Genomic DNA, 20862 nt, shown 5'->3' on the forward strand with positions numbered 1-20862 from the left:
CCATACTATACTATGACGTTTTTTATGACTTTTTGAGGCCAAAAAAATTTTTTTACTTTTTTTGCCCGAAAAAAACGCCATACTATACTATGACGTTTTTTATGACTTTCTGAGGCCAAAAAAAATTTGAACTTTTTTTGCCCGAAAAAAACGCCATACTATACTATGACGTTTTTTATGACTTTTTAAGGCCAAAAAAAATTTGGACTTTTTTTGCCCGAAAAAAACGCCATACTATACTATGACGTTTTTTATGACTTTTTGAGGCCATACTATACTATGACGTTTTTTATGACTTTTTGAGGCCAAAAAAAATTTGGACTTTTTTTGCCCGAAAAAAACGCCATACTATACTATGACGTTTTTTATGACTTTTTGAGGCCATACTATACTATGACGTTTTTTATCACTTTTTGAGGCCATACTATACTATGACGTTTTTTATGACTTTTTGAGGCCAAAAAAAATTTGGACTTTTCTTGCCCGAAAAAAACGCCATACTATACTATGACGTTTTTTATGACTTTTTGAGGCCAAAAAAAATGTGGACTTTTTTTGCCCGAAAAAAACGCCATACTATACTATGACGTTTTTTATGACTTTTTGAGGCCAAAAAAAATTTGGACTTTTTTTGCCCGAAAAAAACGCCATACTATACTATGACGTTTTTTATGACTTTTTGAGGCCATACTATACTATGACGTTTTTTATGACTTTTTGAGGCCAAAAAAAATTTGGACTTTTTTTGCCCGAAAAAAACGCCATACTATACTATGACGTTTTTTATGACTTTTTGAGGCCATACTATACTATGACGTTTTTTATGACTTTTTGAGGCCAAAAAAAATTTGGACTTTTTTTGCCCGAAAAAAACGCCATACTATACTATGACGTTTTTTATGACTTTTTGAGGCCATACTATACTATGACGTTTTTTATGACTTTTTGAGGCCAAAAAAAATTTGGACTTTTTTTGCCCGAAAAAAACGCCATACTATACTATGACGTTTTTTATGACTTTTTGAGGCCAAAAAAAATTTGGACTTTTTTTGCCCGAAAAAAACGCCATACTATACTATGACGTTTTTTATGACTTTTTGAGGCCAAAAAAAATTTGGACTTTTTTTGCCCGAAAAAAACGCCATACTATACTATGACGTTTTTTATGACTTTTTGAGGCCAAAAAAAATTTGGACTTTTTTTGCCCGAAAAAAACGCCATACTATACTATGACGTTTTTTATGACTTTTTGAGGCCATACTATACTATGACGTTTTTTATGACTTTTTGAGGCCAAAAAAAATTTGGACTTTTTTTGCCCGAAAAAAACGCCATACTATACTATGACGTTTTTTATGACTTTTTGAGGCCAAAAAAAATTTGGACTTTTTTTGCCCGAAAAAAACGCCATACTATACTATGACGTTTTTTATGACTTTTTGAGGCCATACTATACTATGACGTTTTTTATGACTTTTTGAGGCCAAAAAAAATTTGGACTTTTTTTGCCCGAAAAAAACGCCATACTATACTATGACGTTTTTTATGACTTTTTGAGGCCAAAAAAAATTTGGACTTTTTTTGCCCGAAAAAAACGCCATACTATACTATGACGTTTTTTATGACTTTTTGAGGCCAAAAAAAATTTGGACTTTTTTTGCCCGAAAAAAACGCCATACTATACTATGACGTTTTTTATGACTTTTTGAGGCCAAAAAAAATGTGGACTTTTTTTGCCCGAAAAAAACGCCATACTATACTATGACGTTTTTTATGACTTTTTGAGGCCAAAAAAAATTTGGACTTTTTTTGCCCGAAAAAAACGCCATACTATACTATGACGTTTTTTATGACTTTTTGAGGCCCAAAAAAATTTGGACTTTTTTTGCCCGAAAAAAACGCCATACTATACTATGACGTTTTTTATGACTTTTTGAGGCCAAAAAAAATTTGGACTTTTTTTGCCCGAAAAAAACGCCATACTATACTATGACGTTTTTTATGACTTTTTGAGGCCAAAAAAAATTTGGACTTTTTTTGCCCGAAAAAAACGCCATACTATACTATGACGTTTTTTATGACTTTTTGAGGCCAAAAAAAATTTGGACTTTTTTTGCCCGAAAAAAACGCCATACTATACTATGACGTTTTTTATGACTTTTTGAGGCCCAAAAAAATTTGGACTTTTTTTGCCCGAAAAAAACGCCATACTATACTATGACGTTTTTTATGACTTTTTGAGGCCATACTATACTATGACGTTTTTTATGACTTTTTGAGGCCAAAAAAAATTTGGACTTTTTTTGCCCGAAAAAAACGCCATACTATACTATGACGTTTTTTATGACTTTTTGAGGCCCAAAAAAATTTGGACTTTTTTTGCCCGAAAAAAACGACATACTATACTATGACGTTTTTTATGACTTTTTGAGGCCAAAAAAAATTTGGACTTTTCTTGCCCGAAAAAAACGCCATACTATACTATGACGTTTTTTATGACTTTTTGAGGCCAAAAAAAAGTTGGACTTTTTTTGCCCGAAAAAAACGCCATACTATACTATGACGTTTTATATGACTTTTTGAGGCCATACTATACTATGACGTTTTTTATGACTTTTTGAGGCCAAAAAAAATTTGGACTTTTTTTGCCCGAAAAAAATGCCATACTATACTATGACGTTTTTTATGACTTTTTGAGGCCATACTATACTATGACGTTTTTTATGACTTTTTGAGGCCCAAAAAAATTTGGACTTTTTTTGCCCGAAAAAAACGCCATACTATACTATGACGTTTTTTATGACTTTTTGAGGCCAAAAAAAATTTGGACTTTTTTTGCCCGAAAAAAACGCCATACTATACTATGACGTTTTTTATGACTTTTTGAGGCCAAAAAAAATTTGGACTTTTTTTGCCCGAAAAAAACGCCATACTATACTATGACGTTTTTTATGACTTTTTGAGGCCAAAAAAAATTTGGACTTTTTTTGCCCGAAAAAAACGCCATACTATACTATGACGTTTTTTATGACTTTCTGAGGCCAAAAAAAATTTGGACTTTTTTTGCCCGAAAAAAACGCCATACTATACTATGACGTTTTTTATGACTTTTTGAGGCTAAAAAAAATTTGGACTTTTTTTGCCCGAAAAAAACGCCATACTATACTATGACGTTTTTTATGACTTTTTGAGGCCATACTATACTATGACGTTTTTTATGACTTTTTGAGGCCAAAAAAAATTTGGACTTTTTTTGCCCGAAAAAAACGCCATACTATACTATGACGTTTTTTATGACTTTTTGAGGCCCAAAAAAATTTGGACTTTTTTTGCCCGAAAAAAACGACATACTATACTATGACGTTTTTTATGACTTTTTGAGGCCAAAAAAAATTTGGACTTTTCTTGCCCGAAAAAAACGCCATACTATACTATGACGTTTTTTATGACTTTTTGAGGCCAAAAAAAAGTTGGACTTTTTTTGCCCGAAAAAAACGCCATACTATACTATGACGTTTTATATGACTTTTTGAGGCCATACTATACTATGACGTTTTTTATGACTTTTTGAGGCCAAAAAAAATTTGGACTTTTTTTGCCCGAAAAAAATGCCATACTATACTATGACGTTTTTTATGACTTTTTGAGGCCATACTATACTATGACGTTTTTTATGACTTTTTGAGGCCAAAAAAAATTTGGACTTTTTTTGCCCGAAAAAAACGCCATACTATACTATGACGTTTTTTATGACTTTTTGAGGCCAAAAAAAATTTGGACTTTTTTTGCCCGAAAAAAACGCCATACTATACTATGACGTTTTTTATGACTTTTTGAGGCCAAAAAAAATTTGGACTTTTTTTGCCCGAAAAAAACGCCATACTATACTATGACGTTTTATATGACTTTTTGAGGCCATACTATACTATGACGTTTTTTATGACTTTTTGAGGCCAAAAAAAATTTGGACTTTTTTTGCCCGAAAAAAACGCCATACTATACTATGACGTTTTTTATGACTTTTTGAGGCCATACTATACTATGACGTTTTTTATGACTTTTTGAGGCCCAAAAAAATTTGGACTTTTTTTGCCCGAAAAAAACGCCATACTATACTATGACGTTTTTTATGACTTTTTGAGGCCAAAAAAAATTTGGACTTTTTTTGCCCGAAAAAAACGCCATACTATACTATGACGTTTTTTATGACTTTTTGAGGCCAAAAAAAATTTGGACTTTTTTTGCCCGAAAAAAACGCCATACTATACTATGACGTTTTTTATGACTTTTTGAGGCTAAAAAAATTTTTTGACTTTTTTTGCCCGAAAAAAACGCCATACTATACTATGACGTTTTTTATGACTTTTTGAGGCCCAAAAAAATTTGGACTTTTTTTGCCCGAAAAAAACGCCATACTATACTATGACGTTTTTTATGACTTTTTGAGGCCAAAAAAAATTTGGACTTTTTTTGCCCGAAAAAAACGCCATACTATACTATGACGTTTTTTATGACTTTTTGAGGCCAAAAAAAATTTGGACTTTTTTTGCCCGAAAAAAACGCCATACTATACTATGACGTTTTTTATGACTTTTTGAGGCCAAAAAAAATTTGGACTTTTTTTGCCCGAAAAAAACGCCATACTATACTATGACGTTTTTTATGACTTTCTGAGGCCAAAAAAAATTTGGACTTTTTTTGCCCGAAAAAAACGCCATACTATACTATGACGTTTTTTATGACTTTTTGAGGCCAAAAAAAATTTGGACTTTTTTTGCCCGAAAAAAACGCCATACTATACTATGACGTTTTTTATGACTTTTTGAGGCCATACTATACTATGACGTTTTTTATGACTTTTTGAGGCCAAAAAAAATTTGGACTTTTTTTGCCCGAAAAAAACGGCATACTATACTATGACGTTTTTTATGACTTTTTGAGGCCATACTATACTATGACGTTTTTTATGACTTTTTGAGGCCAAAAAAAATTTGGACTTTTTTTGCCCGAAAAAAACGCCATACTATACTATGACGTTTTTTATGACTTTTTGAGGCCAAAAAAAATTTGGACTTTTTTTGCCCGAAAAAAACGCCATACTATACTATGACGTTTTTTATGACTTTCTGAGGCCAAAAAAAATTTGGACTTTTTTTGCCCGAAAAAAACGCCATACTATACTATGACGTTTTTTATGACTTTCTGAGGCCAAAAAAAATTTGGACTTTTTTTGCCCGAAAAAAACGCCATACTATACTATGACGTTTTTTATGACTTTTTGAGGCCAAAAAAAATTTGGACTTTTTTTGCCCGAAAAAAAGCCATACTATACTATGACGTTTTTTATGACTTTTTGAGGCCATACTATACTATGACGTTTTTTATGACTTTTTGAGGCCATACTATACTATGACGTTTTTTATGACTTTTTGAGGCCAAAAAAAATTTGGACTTTTCTTGCCCGAAAAAAACGCCATACTATACTATGACGTTTTTTATGACTTTTTGAGGCCAAAAAAAATGTGGACTTTTTTTGCCCGAAAAAAACGCCATACTATACTATGACGTTTTTTTATGACTTTTTGAGGCCAAAAAAAATTTGGACTTTTTTTGCCCGAAAAAAACGCCATACTATACTATGACGTTTTTTATGACTTTTTGAGGCCCAAAAAAATTTGGACTTTTTTTGCCCGAAAAAAACGCCATACTATACTATGATGTTTTTTATGACTTTTTGAGGCTAAAAAAATTTTTTGACTTTTTTTGCCCGAAAAAAAACGCCATACTATACTATGACGTTTTTTATGACTTTTTGAGGCCCAAAAAAATTTGGACTTTTTTTGCCCGAAAAAAACGCCATACTATACTATGACGTTTTTTATGACTTTTTGAGGCCAAAAAAAATTTGGACTTTTTTTGCCCGAAAAAAACGCCATACTATACTATGACGTTTTTTATGACTTTTTGAGGCCAAAAAAAATTTGGACTTTTCTTGCCCGAAAAAAACGCCATACTATACTATGACGTTTTTTATGACTTTTTGAGGCCAAAAAAAATTTAGACTTTTCTTGCCCGAAAAAAACGCCATACTATACTATGACGTTTTTTATGACTTTTTGAGGCCAAAAAAAATTTGGACTTTTCTTGCCCGAAAAAAAACGCCATACTATACTATGACGTTTTTTATGACTTTTTGAGGCCAAAAAAAATTTGGACTTTTTTTGCCCGAAAAAAACGCCATACTATACTATGACGTTTTTTATGACTTTTTGAGGCCATACTATACTATGACGTTTTTTATGACTTTTTGAGGCCAAAAAAAATTTGGACTTTTTTTGCCCGAAAAAAACGCCATACTATACTATGACGTTTTTTATGACTTTTTGAGGCCATACTATACTATGACGTTTTTTATGACTTTTTGAGGCCAAAAAAAATTTGGACTTTTTTTGCCCGAAAAAAACGGCATACTATACTATGACGTTTTTTATGACTTTTTGAGGCCATACTATACTATGACGTTTTTTATGACTTTTTGAGGCCAAAAAAAATTTGGACTTTTTTTGCCCGAAAAAAACGCCATACTATACTATGACGTTTTTTATGACTTTTTGAGGCCAAAAAAAATTTGGACTTTTTTTGCCCGAAAAAAACGCCATACTATACTATGACGTTTTTTATGACTTTCTGAGGCCAAAAAAAATTTGGACTTTTTTTGCCCGAAAAAAACGCCATACTATACTATGACGTTTTTTATGACTTTTTGAGGCCAAAAAAAATTTGGACTTTTTTTGCCCGAAAAAAACGCCATACTATACTATGACGTTTTTTATGACTTTTTGAGGCCATACTATACTATGATGTTTTTTATGACTTTTTGAGGCCAAAAAAAATTTGGACTTTTTTTGCCCGAAAAAAACGCCATACTATACTATGACGTTTTTTATGACTTTTTGAGGCCATACTATACTATGACGTTTTTTATGACTTTTTGAGGGCAAAAAAAATTTGGACTTTTTTTGCCCGAAAAAAACGCCATACTATACTATGACGTTTTATATGACTTTTTGAGGCCATACTATACTATGACGTTTTTTATGACTTTTTGAGGCCAAAAAAAATTTGGACTTTTTTTGCCCGAAAAAAACGCCATACTATACTATGACGTTTTTTATGACTTTTTGAGGCCATACTATACTATGACGTTTTTTATGACTTTTTGAGGCCATACTATACTATGACGTTTTTTATGACTTTTTGAGCCCAAAAAAAATTTGGACTTTTCTTGCCCGAAAAAAACGCCATACTATACTATGACGTTTTTTATGACTTTTTGAGGCCAAAAAAAATGTGGACTTTTTTTGCCCGAAAAAAACGCCATACTATACTATGACGTTTTTTATGACTTTTTGAGGCCAAAAAAAATTTGGACTTTTTTTGCCCGAAAAAAACGCCATACTATACTATGACGTTTTTTATGACTTTTTGAGGCCATACTATACTATGACGTTTTTTATGACTTTTTGAGGCCAAAAAAAATTTGGACTTTTTTTGCCCGAAAAAAACGGCATACTATACTATGACGTTTTTTATGACTTTTTGAGGCCATACTATACTATGACGTTTTTTATGACTTTTTGAGGCCAAAAAAAATTTGGACTTTTTTTGCCCGAAAAAAACGCCATACTATACTATGACGTTTTTTATGACTTTTTGAGGCCAAAAAAAATTTGGACTTTTTTTGCCCGAAAAAAACGCCATACTATACTATGACGTTTTTTATGACTTTCTGAGGCCAAAAAAAATTTGGACTTTTTTTGCCCGAAAAAAACGCCATACTATACTATGACGTTTTTTATGACTTTTTGAGGCCAAAAAAAATTTGGACTTTTTTTGCCCGAAAAAAACGCCATACTATACTATGACGTTTTTTATGACTTTTTGAGGCCATACTATACTATGATGTTTTTTATGACTTTTTGAGGCCAAAAAAAATTTGGACTTTTTTTGCCCGAAAAAAACGCCATACTATACTATGACGTTTTTTATGACTTTTTGAGGCCATACTATACTATGACGTTTTTTATGACTTTTTGAGGGCAAAAAAAATTTGGACTTTTTTTGCCCGAAAAAAACGCCATACTATACTATGACGTTTTATATGACTTTTTGAGGCCATACTATACTATGACGTTTTTTATGACTTTTTGAGGCCAAAAAAAATTTGGACTTTTTTTGCCCGAAAAAAACGCCATACTATACTATGACGTTTTTTATGACTTTTTGAGGCCATACTATACTATGACGTTTTTTATGACTTTTTGAGGCCCAAAAAAATTTGGACTTTTTTTGCCCGAAAAAAACGCCATACTATACTATGACGTTTTTTATGACTTTTTGAGGCCAAAAAAATTTTTTTACTTTTTTTGCCCGAAAAAAACGCCATACTATACTATGACGTTTTTTATGACTTTCTGAGGCCAAAAAAAATTTGAACTTTTTTTGCCCGAAAAAAACGCCATACTATACTATGACGTTTTTTATGACTTTTTAAGGCCAAAAAAAATTTGGACTTTTTTTGCCCGAAAAAAACGCCATACTATACTATGACGTTTTTTATGACTTTTTGAGGCCATACTATACTATGACGTTTTTTATGACTTTTTGAGGCCAAAAAAAATTTGGACTTTTTTTGCCCGAAAAAAACGCCATACTATACTATGACGTTTTTTATGACTTTTTGAGGCCATACTATACTATGACGTTTTTTATGACTTTTTGAGGCCATACTATACTATGACGTTTTTTATGACTTTTTGAGGCCAAAAAAAATTTGGACTTTTCTTGCCCGAAAAAAACGCCATACTATACTATGACGTTTTTTATGACTTTTTGAGGCCAAAAAAAATGTGGACTTTTTTTGCCCGAAAAAAACGCCATACTATACTATGACGTTTTTTTATGACTTTTTGAGGCCAAAAAAAATTTGGACTTTTTTTGCCCGAAAAAAACGCCATACTATACTATGACGTTTTTTATGACTTTTTGAGGCCCAAAAAAATTTGGACTTTTTTTGCCCGAAAAAAACGCCATACTATACTATGACGTTTTTTATGACTTTTTGAGGCCAAAAAAAATTTGGACTTTTTTTGCCCGAAAAAAACGCCATACTATACTATGACGTTTTTTATGACTTTTTGAGGCCAAAAAAAATTTGGACTTTTCTTGCCCGAAAAAAACGCCATACTATACTATGACGTTTTTTATGACTTTTTGAGGCCAAAAAAAATTTAGACTTTTCTTGCCCGAAAAAAACGCCATACTATACTATGACGTTTTTTATGACTTTTTGAGGCCAAAAAAAATTTGGACTTTTCTTGCCCGAAAAAAACGCCATACTATACTATGACGTTTTTTATGACTTTTTGAGGCCAAAAAAAATTTGGACTTTTTTTGCCCGAAAAAAACGCCATACTATACTATGACGTTTTTTATGACTTTTTGAGGCCAAAAAAAATTTGGACTTTTTTTGCCCGAAAAAAACGCCATACTATACTATGACGTTTTTTATGACTTTTTGAGGCCAAAAAAAATTTGGACTTTTTTTGCCCGAAAAAAACGCCATACTATACTATGACGTTTTATATGACTTTTTGAGGCCATACTATACTATGACGTTTTTTATGACTTTTTGAGGCCAAAAAAAATTTGGACTTTTTTTGCCCGAAAAAAACGCCATACTATACTATGACGTTTTTTATGACTTTTTGAGGCCATACTATACTATGACGTTTTTTATGACTTTTTGAGGCCAAAAAAAATTTGGACTTTTTTTGCCCGAAAAAAACGCCATACTATACTATGACGTTTTTTATGACTTTTTGAGGCCAAAAAAAATTTGGACTTTTTTTGCCCGAAAAAAACGCCATACTATACTATGACGTTTTTTATGACTTTCTGAGGCCAAAAAAAATTTGGACTTTTTTTGCCCGAAAAAAACGCCATACTATACTATGACGTTTTTTATGACTTTCTGAGGCCAAAAAAAATTTGGACTTTTTTTGCCCGAAAAAAACGCCATACTATACTATGACGTTTTTTATGACTTTTTGAGGCCAAAAAAAATTTGGACTTTTTTTGCCCGAAAAAAACGCCATACTATACTATGACGTTTTTTATGACTTTTTGAGGCCAAAAAAAATTTGGACTTTTTTTGCCCGAAAAAAACGCCATACTATACTATGACGTTTTTTATGACTTTTTGAGGCCATACTATACTATGATGTTTTTTATGACTTTCTGAGGCCAAAAAAAATTTGAACTTTTTTTGCCCGAAAAAAACGCCATACTATACTATGACGTTTTTTATGACTTTTTGAGGCCAAAAAAAATTTGGACTTTTTTTGCCCGAAAAAAACGCCATACTATACTATGACGTTTTTTATGACTTTCTGAGGCCAAAAAAAATTTGGACTTTTTTTGCCCGAAAAAAACGCCATACTATACTATGACGTTTTTTATGACTTTTTGAGGCCATACTATACTATGATGTTTTTTATGACTTTTTGAGGCCAAAAAAAATTTGGACTTTTTTTGCCCGAAAAAAACGCCATACTATACTATGACGTTTTTTATGACTTTTTGAGGCCATACTATACTATGACGTTTTTTATGACTTTTTGAGGCCAAAAAAAATTTGGACTTTTTTTGCCCGAAAAAAACGCCATACTATACTATGACGTTTTTTATGACTTTTTGAGGCCATACTATACTATGACGTTTTTTATGACTTTTTGAGGCCAAAAAAAATTTGGACTTTTTTTGCCCGAAAAAAACGCCATACTATACTATGACGTTTTTTATGACTTTTTGAGGCCAAAAAAAATTTGGACTTTTTTTGCCCGAAAAAAAGGCCATACTATACTATGACGTTTTTTATGACTTTTTGAGGCCATACTATACTATGATGTTTTTTATGACTTTTTGAGGCCAAAAAAAATTTGGACTTTTTTTGCCCGAAAAAAACGCCATACTATACTATGACATTTTTTATGACTTTTTGAGGCCATACTATACTATGACGTTTTTTATGACTTTTTGAGGCCAAAAAAAATTTGGACTTTTTTTGCCTGAAAAAAACGCCATACTATACTATGACGTTTTTTATGACTTTTTGAGGCCAAAAAAAATTTGGACTTTTTTTGCCCGAAAAAAACGCCATACTATACTATGACGTTTTTTATGACTTTTTGAGGCCATACTATACTATGACGTTTTTTATGACTTTTTGAGGCCAAAAAAAATTTGGACTTTTTTTGCCCGAAAAAAACGCCATACTATACTATGACGTTTTTTATGACTTTTTGAGGCCATACTATACTATGACGTTTTTTATGACTTTTTGAGGCCAAAAAAAATTTGGACTTTTTTTGCCCGAAAAAAACGCCATACTATACTATGACGTTTTTTATGACTTTTTGAGGCCAAAAAAAATTTGGACTTTTTTTGCCCGAAAAAAACGCCATACTATACTATGACGTTTTTTATGACTTTTTGAGGCCAAAAAAAATTTGGACTTTTTTTGCCCGAAAAAAACGCCATACTATACTATGACGTTTTTTATGACTTTTTGAGGCCATACTATACTATGACGTTTTTTATGACTTTTTGATGCCAAAAAAAATTTGGACTTTTTTTGCCCGAAAAAAACGCCATACTATACTATGACGTTTTTTATGACTTTTTGAGGCCAAAAAAAATTTGGACTTTTTTTGCCCGAAAAAAACGCCATACTATACTATGACGTTTTTTATGACTTTTTGAGGCCAAAAAAAATTTGGACTTTTTTTGCCCGAAAAAAACGCCATACTATACTATGACGTTTTATATGACTTTTTGAGGCCATACTATACTATGACGTTTTTTATGACTTTTTGAGGCCAAAAAAAATTTGGACTTTTTTTGCCCGAAAAAAACGCCATACTATACTATGACGTTTTTTATGACTTTTTGAGGCCAAAAAAAATTTGGACTTTTTTTGCCCGAAAAAAACGCCATACTATACTATGACGTTTTTTATGACTTTTTGAGGCCATACTATACTATGATGTTTTTTATGACTTTTTGAGGCCAAAAAAAATTTGGACTTTTTTTGCCCGAAAAAAACGCCATACTATACTATGACGTTTTTTATGACTTTTTGAGGCCAAAAAAATTTTTTTACTTTTTTTGCCCGAAAAAAACGCCATACTATACTATGACGTTTTTTATGACTTTCTGAGGCCAAAAAAAATTTGAACTTTTTTTGCCCGAAAAAAACGCCATACTATACTATGACGTTTTTTATGACTTTTTAAGGCCAAAAAAAATTTGGACTTTTTTTGCCCGAAAAAAACGCCATACTATACTATGACGTTTTTTATGACTTTTTGAGGCCAAAAAAATTTTTTTACTTTTTTTGCCCGAAAAAAACGCCATACTATACTATGACGTTTTTTATGACTTTCTGAGGCCAAAAAAAATTTGAACTTTTTTTGCCCGAAAAAAACGCCATACTATACTATGACGTTTTTTATGACTTTTTGAGGCCAAAAAAAATTTGGACTTTTTTTGCCCGAAAAAAACGCCATACTATACTATGACGTTTTTTATGACTTTCTGAGGCCAAAAAAAATTTGGACTTTTTTTGCCCGAAAAAAACGCCATACTATACTATGACGTTTTTTATGACTTTCTGAGGCCAAAAAAAATTTGGACTTTTTTTGCCCGAAAAAAACGCCATACTATACTATGACGTTTTTTATGACTTTTTGAGGCCAAAAAAAATTTGGACTTTTTTTGCCCGAAAAAAACGCCATACTATACTATGACGTTTTTTATGACTTTTTGAGGCCATACTATACTATGACGTTTTTTATGACTTTTTGAGGCCAAAAAAAATTTGGACTTTTTTTGCCCGAAAAAAACGCCATACTATACTATGACGTTTTTTATGACTTTTTGAGGCCATACTATACTATGATGTTTTTTATGACTTTTTGAGGCCAAAAAAAATTTGGACTTTTTTTGCCCGAAAAAAACGCCATACTATACTATGACGTTTTTTATGACTTTTTGAGGCCATACTATACTATGACGTTTTTTATGACTTTTTGAGGCCAAAAAAAATTTGGACTTTTTTTGCCTGAAAAAAACGCCATACTATACTATGACGTTTTTTATGACTTTTTGAGGCCAAAAAAAATTTGGACTTTTTTTGCCCGAAAAAAACGCCATACTATACTATGGAGTTTTTTATGACTTTTTGAGGCCAAAAAAAATTTGGACTTTTTTTGCCCGAAAAAAACGCCATACTATACTATGACGTTTTTTATGACTTTTTGAGGCCATACTATACTATGACGTTTTTTATGACTTTTTGAGGCCAAAAAAAATTTGGACTTTTTTTGCCCGAAAAAAACGCCATACTATACTATGACGTTTTTTATGACTTTTTGAGGCCAAAAAAAATTTGGACTTTTTTTGCCCGAAAAAAACGCCATACTATACTATGACGTTTTTTATGACTTTTTGAGGCCAAAAAAAATTTGGACTTTTCTTGCCCGAAAAAAACGCCATACTATACTATGACGTTTTTTATGACTTTTTGAGGCCAAAAAAAATTTGGACTTTTCTTGCCCGAAAAAAACGCCATACTATACTATGACGTTTTTTATGACTTTTTGAGGCCAAAAAAAATTTGGACTTTTTTTGCCCGAAAAAAACGCCATACTATACTATGACGTTTTTTATGACTTTTTGAGGCCATACTATACTATGACGTTTTTTATGACTTTTTGAGGCCATACTATACTATGATGTTTTTTATGACTTTTTGAGGCCAAAAAAAATTTGGACTTTTTTTGCCCGAAAAAAACGCCATACTATACTATGACGTTTTTTATGACTTTTTGAGGCCCAAAAAAATTTGGACTTTTTTTGCCCGAAAAAAACGCCATACTATACTATGACGTTTTTTATGACTTTTTGAGGCCAAAAAAAATTTGGACTTTTCTTGCCCGAAAAAAACGCCATACTATACTATGACGTTTTTTATGACTTTTTGAGGCCAAAAAAAATTTGGACTTTTTTTGCCCGAAAAAAACGCCATACTATACTATGACGTTTTTTATGACTTTTTGAGGCCAAAAAAAATTTGGACTTTTTTTGCCCGAAAAAAACGCCATACTATACTATGACGTTTTTTATGACTTTTTGAGGCCATACTATACTATGACGTTTTTTATGACTTTTTGAGGCCAAAAAAAATTTGGACTTTTTTTGCCCGAAAAAAACGCCATACTATACTATGACGTTTTTTATGACTTTTTGAGGCCATACTATACTATGACGTTTTTTATGACTTTTTGAGGCCAAAAAAAATTTGGACTTTTTTTGCCCGAAAAAAACGCCATACTATACTATGACGTTTTTTATGACTTTTTGAGGCCAAAAAAAATTTGGACTTTTCTTGCCCGAAAAAAACGCCATACTATACTATGACGTTTTTTATGACTTTTTGAGGCCAAAAAAAATTTGGACTTTTTTTGCCCGAAAAAAACGCCATACTATACTATGACGTTTTTTATGACTTTTTGAGGCCAAAAAAAATTTGGACTTTTCTTGCCAGAAAAAAACGCCATACTATACTATGACGTTTTTTATGACTTTTTGAGGCCAAAAAAAATTTGGACTTTTTTTGCCCGAAAAAAACGCCATACTATACTATGACGTTTTTTATGACTTTTTGAGGCCAAAAAAAATTTGGACTTTTTTTGCCCGAAAAAAACGCCATACTATACTATGACGTTTTTTATGACTTTTTGAGGCCATACTATACTATGACGTTTTTTATGACTTTTTGAGGCCAAAAAAAATTTGGACTTTTTTTGCCCGAAAAAAACGCCATACTATACTATGACGTTTTTTATGACTTTTTGAGGCCAAAAAAAATTTGGACTTTTTTTGCCCGAAAAAAATGCCATACTATACTATGACGTTTTTTATGACTTTTTGAGGCCATACTATACTATGATGTTTTTTATGACTTTTTGAGGCCAAAAAAAATTTGGACTTTTTTTGCCCGAAAAAAACGCCATACTATACTATGACATTTTTTATGACTTTTTGAGGCCATACTATACTATGACGTTTTTTATGACTTTTTGAGGCCAAAAAAAATTTGGACTTTTTTTGCCTGAAAAAAACGCCATACTATACTATGACGTTTTTTATGACTTTTTGAGGCCAAAAAAAATTTGGACTTTTTTTGCCCGAAAAAAACGCCATACTATACTATGACGTTTTTTATGACTTTTTGAGGCCATACTATACTATGACGTTTTTTATGACTTTTTGAGGCCAAAAAAAATTTGGACTTTTTTTGCCCGAAAAAAACGCCATACTATACTATGACGTTTTTTATGACTTTTTGAGGCCATACTATACTATGACGTTTTTTATGACTTTTTGAGGCCAAAAAAAATTTGGACTTTTTTTGCCCGAAAAAAACGCCATACTATACTATGACGTTTTTTATGACTTTTTGAGGCCAAAAAAAATTTGGACTTTTTTTGCCCGAAAAAAACGCCATACTATACTATGACGTTTTTTATGACTTTTTGAGGCCAAAAAAAATTTGGACTTTTTTTGCCCGAAAAAAACGCCATACTATACTATGACATTTTTTATGACTTTTTGAGGCCATACTATACTATGACGTTTTTTATGACTTTTTGATGCCAAAAAAAATTTGGACTTTTTTTGCCCGAAAAAAACGCCATACTATACTATGACGTTTTTTATGACTTTTTGAGGCCAAAAAAAATTTGGACTTTTTTTGCCCGAAAAAAACGCCATACTATACTATGACGTTTTTTATGACTTTTTGAGGCCAAAAAAAATTTGGACTTTTTTTGCCCGAAAAAAACGCCATACTATACTATGACGTTTTTTATGACTTTTTGAGGCCAAAAAAAATTTTTTACTTTTTTTGCCCGAAAAAAACGCCATACTATACTATGACGTTTTTTATGACTTTCTGAGGCCAAAAAAAATTTGAACTTTTTTTGCCCGAAAAAAACGCCATACTATACTATGACGTTTTTTATGACTTTTTGAGGCCATACTATACTATGACGTTTTTTATGACTTTTTGAGGCCAAAAAAAATTTGGACTTTTTTTGCCCGAAAAAAACGCCATACTATACTATGACGTTTTTTATGACTTTTTGAGGCCAAAAAAAATTTGGACTTTTTTTGCCCGAAAAAAATGCCATACTATACTATGACGTTTTTTATGACTTTTTGAGGCCATACTATACTATGATGTTTTTTATGACTTTTTGAGGCCAAAAAAAATTTGGACTTTTTTTGCCCGAAAAAAACGCCATACTATACTATGACATTTTTTATGACTTTTTGAGGCCATACTATACTATGACGTTTTTTATGACTTTTTGAGGCCAAAAAAAATTTGGACTTTTTTTGCCTGAAAAAAACGCCATACTATACTATGACGTTTTTTATGACTTTTTGAGGCCAAAAAAAATTTGGACTTTTTTTGCCCGAAAAAAACGCCATACTATACTATGACGTTTTTTATGACTTTTTGAGGCCATACTATACTATGACGTTTTTTATGACTTTTTGAGGCCAAAAAAAATTTGGACTTTTTTTGCCCGAAAAAAACGCCATACTATACTATGACGTTTTTTATGACTTTTTGAGGCCATACTATACTATGACGTTTTTTATGACTTTTTGAGGCCAAAAAAAATTTGGACTTTTTTTGCCCGAAAAAAACGCCATACTATACTATGACGTTTTTTATGACTTTTTGAGGCCAAAAAAAATTTGGACTTTTTTTGCCCGAAAAAAACGCCATACTATACTATGACGTTTTTTATGACTTTTTGAGGCCAAAAAAAATTTGGACTTTTTTTGCCCGAAAAAAACGCCATACTATACTATGACATTTTTTATGACTTTTTGAGGCCATACTATACTATGACGTTTTTTATGACTTTTTGATGCCAAAAAAAATTTGGACTTTTTTTGCCCGAAAAAAACGCCATACTATACTATGACGTTTTTTATGACTTTTTGAGGCCAAAAAAAATTTGGACTTTTTTTGCCCGAAAAAAACGCCATACTATACTATGACGTTTTTTATGACTTTTTGAGGCCAAAAAAAATTTGGACTTTTTTTGCCCGAAAAAAACGCCATACTATACTATGACGTTTTTTATGACTTTTTGAGGCCAAAAAAAATTTTTTACTTTTTTTGCCCGAAAAAAACGCCATACTATACTATGACGTTTTTTATGACTTTCTGAGGCCAAAAAAAATTTGAACTTTTTTTGCCCGAAAAAAACGCCATACTATACTATGACGTTTTTTATGACTTTTTGAGGCCAAAAAAAATTTGGACTTTTTTTGCCCGAAAAAAACGCCATACTATACTATGACGTTTTTTATGACTTTCTGAGGCCAAAAAAAATTTGGACTTTTTTTGCCCGAAAAAAACGCCATACTATACTATGACGTTTTTTATGACTTTTTGAGGCCAAAAAAAATTTGGACTTTTTTTGCCCGAAAAAAACGCCATACTATACTATGACGTTTTTTATGACTTTTTGAGGCCATACTATACTATGACGTTTTTTATGACTTTTTGAGGCCAAAAAAAATTTGGACTTTTTTTGCCCGAAAAAAACGCCATACTATACTATGACGTTTTTTATGACTTTTTGAGGCCAAAAAAAATTTGGACTTTTTTTGCCCGAAAAAAACGCCATACTATACTATGACGTTTTTTATGACTTTTTGAGGCCAAAAAAAATTTGGACTTTTTTTGCCCGAAAAAAACGCCATACTATACTATGACGTTTTTTATGACTTTTTGAGGCCAAAAAAAATTTGGACTTTTTTTGCCCGAAAAAAACGCCATACTATACTATGACGTTTTTTATGACTTTTTGAGGCCATACTATACTATGACGTTTTTTATGACTTTTTGAGGCCAAAAAAAATTTGGACTTTTTTTGCCCGAAAAAAACGCCATACTATACTATGACGTTTTTTATGACTTTTTGAGGCCATACTATACTATGACGTTTTTTATGACTTTTTGAGGCCAAAAAAAATTTGGACTTTTTTTGCCCGAAAAAAACGCCATACTATACTATGACCTTTTTTATGACTTTTTGAGGCCATACTATACTATGACGTTTTTTATGACTTTTTGAGGCCAAAAAAAATTTGGACTTTTTTTGCCCGAAAAAAACGCCATACTATACTATGACGTTTTTTATGACTTTTTGAGGCCAAAAAAAATTTGGACTTTTTTTGCCCGAAAAAAACGCCATACTATACTATGACGTTTTTTATGACTTTTTGAGGCCAAAAAAAATTTGGACTTTTTTTGCCCGAAAAAAACGCCATACTATACTATGACGTTTTTTATGACTTTTTGAGGCCAAAAAAAATTTGGACTTTTTTTGCCCGAAAAAAACGCCATACTATACTATGACGTTTTTTATGACTTTTTGAGGCCATACTATACTATGATGTTTTTTATGACTTTTTGAGGCCAAAAAAAATTTGGACTTTTTTTGCCCGAAAAAAACGCCATACTATACTATGACGTTTTTTATGACTTTTTGAGGCCATACTATACTATGACGTTTTTTATGACTTTTTGAGGCCAAAAAAAATTTGGACTTTTTTTGCCCGAAAAAAACGCCATACTATACTATGACGTTTTTTATGACTTTTTGAGGCCATACTATACTATGACGTTTTTTATGACTTTTTGAGGCCAAAAAAAATTTGGACTTTTTTTGCCCGAAAAAAACGCCATACTATACTATGACGTTTTTTATGACTTTTTGAGGCCATACTATACTATGACGTTTTTTATGACTTTTTGAGGCCAAAAAAAATTTGGACTTTTTTTGCCCGAAAAAAACGCCATACTATACTATGACGTTTTTTATGACTTTTTGAGGCCATACTATACTATGACGTTTTTTATGACTTTTTGAGGCCAAAAAAAATTTGGACTTTTTTTGCCCGAAAAAAACGCCATACTATACTATGACGTTTTATATGACTTTTTGAGGCCATACTATACTATGAAGTTTTTTATGACTTTTTGAGGCCAAAAAAAATTTGGACTTTTTTTGCCCGAAAAAAACGCCATACTATACTATGACCTTTTTTATGACTTTTTGAGGCCATACTATACTATGACGTTTTTTATGACTTTTTGAGGCCAAAAAAAATTTGGACTTTTTTTGCCCGAAAAAAACGCCATACTATACTATGACGTTTTTTATGACTTTTTGAGGCCAAAAAAAATTTGGACTTTTTTTGCCCGAAAAAAACGCCATACTATACTATGACGTTTTTTATGACTTTCTGAGGCCAAAAAAAATTTGGACTTTTTTTGCCCGAAAAAAACGCCATACTATACTATGACGTTTTTTATGACTTTCTGAGGCCAAAAAAAATTTGGACTTTTTTTGCCCGAAAAAAACGCCATACTATACTATGACGTTTTTTATGACTTTTTGAGGCCAAAAAAAATTTGGACTTTTTTTGCCCGAAAAAAACGCCATACTATACTATGACGTTTTTTATGACTTTTTGAGGCCATACTATACTATGATGTTTTTTATGACTTTTTGAGGCCAAAAAAAATTTGGACTTTTTTTGCCCGAAAAAAACGCCATACTATACTATGACGTTTTTTATGACTTTTTGAGGCCATACTATACTATGACGTTTTTTATGACTTTTTGAGGCCAAAAAAAATTTGGACTTTTTTTGCCCGAAAAAAACGCCATACTATACTATGACGTTTTTTATGACTTTTTGAGGCCATACTATACTATGACGTTTTTTATGACTTTTTGAGGCCAAAAAAAATTTGGACTTTTTTTGCCTGAAAAAAACGCCATACTATACTATGACGTTTTTTATGACTTTTTGAGGCCAAAAAAAATTTGGACTTTTTTTGCCCGAAAAAAACGCCATACTATACTATGACGTTTTTTATGACTTTTTGAGGCCATACTATACTATGACGTTTTTTATGACTTTTTGAGGCCAAAAAAAATTTGGACTTTTTTTGCCCGAAAAAAACGCCATACTATACTATGACGTTTTTTATGACTTTTTGAGGCCATACTATACTATGACGTTTTTTATGACTTTTTGAGGCCAAAAAAAATTTGGACTTTTTTTGCCCGAAAAAAACGCCATACTATACTATGACGTTTTTTATGACTTTTTGAGGCCATACTATACTATGACGTTTTTTATGACTTTTTGAGGCCAAAAAAAATTTGGACTTTTTTTGCCCGAAAAAAACGCCATACTATACTATGACGTTTTTTATGACTTTCTGAGGCCAAAAAAAATTTGGACTTTTTTTGCCCGAAAAAAACGCCATACTATACTATGACGTTTTTTATGACTTTTTGAGGCCAAAAAAAATTTGGACTTTTCTTGCCCGAAAAAAACGCCATACTATACTATGACGTTTTTTATGACTTTTTGAGGCCAAAAAAAATTTGGACTTTTTTTGCCCGAAAAAAACGCCATACTATACTATGACGTTTTTTATGACTTTTTGAGGCCAAAAAAAATTTGGACTTTTCTTGCCAGAAAAAAACGCCATACTATACTATGACGTTTTTTATGACTTTTTGAGGCCAAAAAAAATTTGGACTTTTTTTGCCCGAAAAAAACGCCATACTATACTATGACGTTTTTTATGACTTTTTGAGGCCAAAAAAAATTTGGACTTTTTTTGCC

Source organism: Toxotes jaculatrix, chromosome 10 (genome assembly GCF_017976425.1).
Source record: "Toxotes jaculatrix isolate fToxJac2 chromosome 10, fToxJac2.pri, whole genome shotgun sequence".
NCBI lineage: Eukaryota > Metazoa > Chordata > Actinopteri > Toxotidae > Toxotes > Toxotes jaculatrix.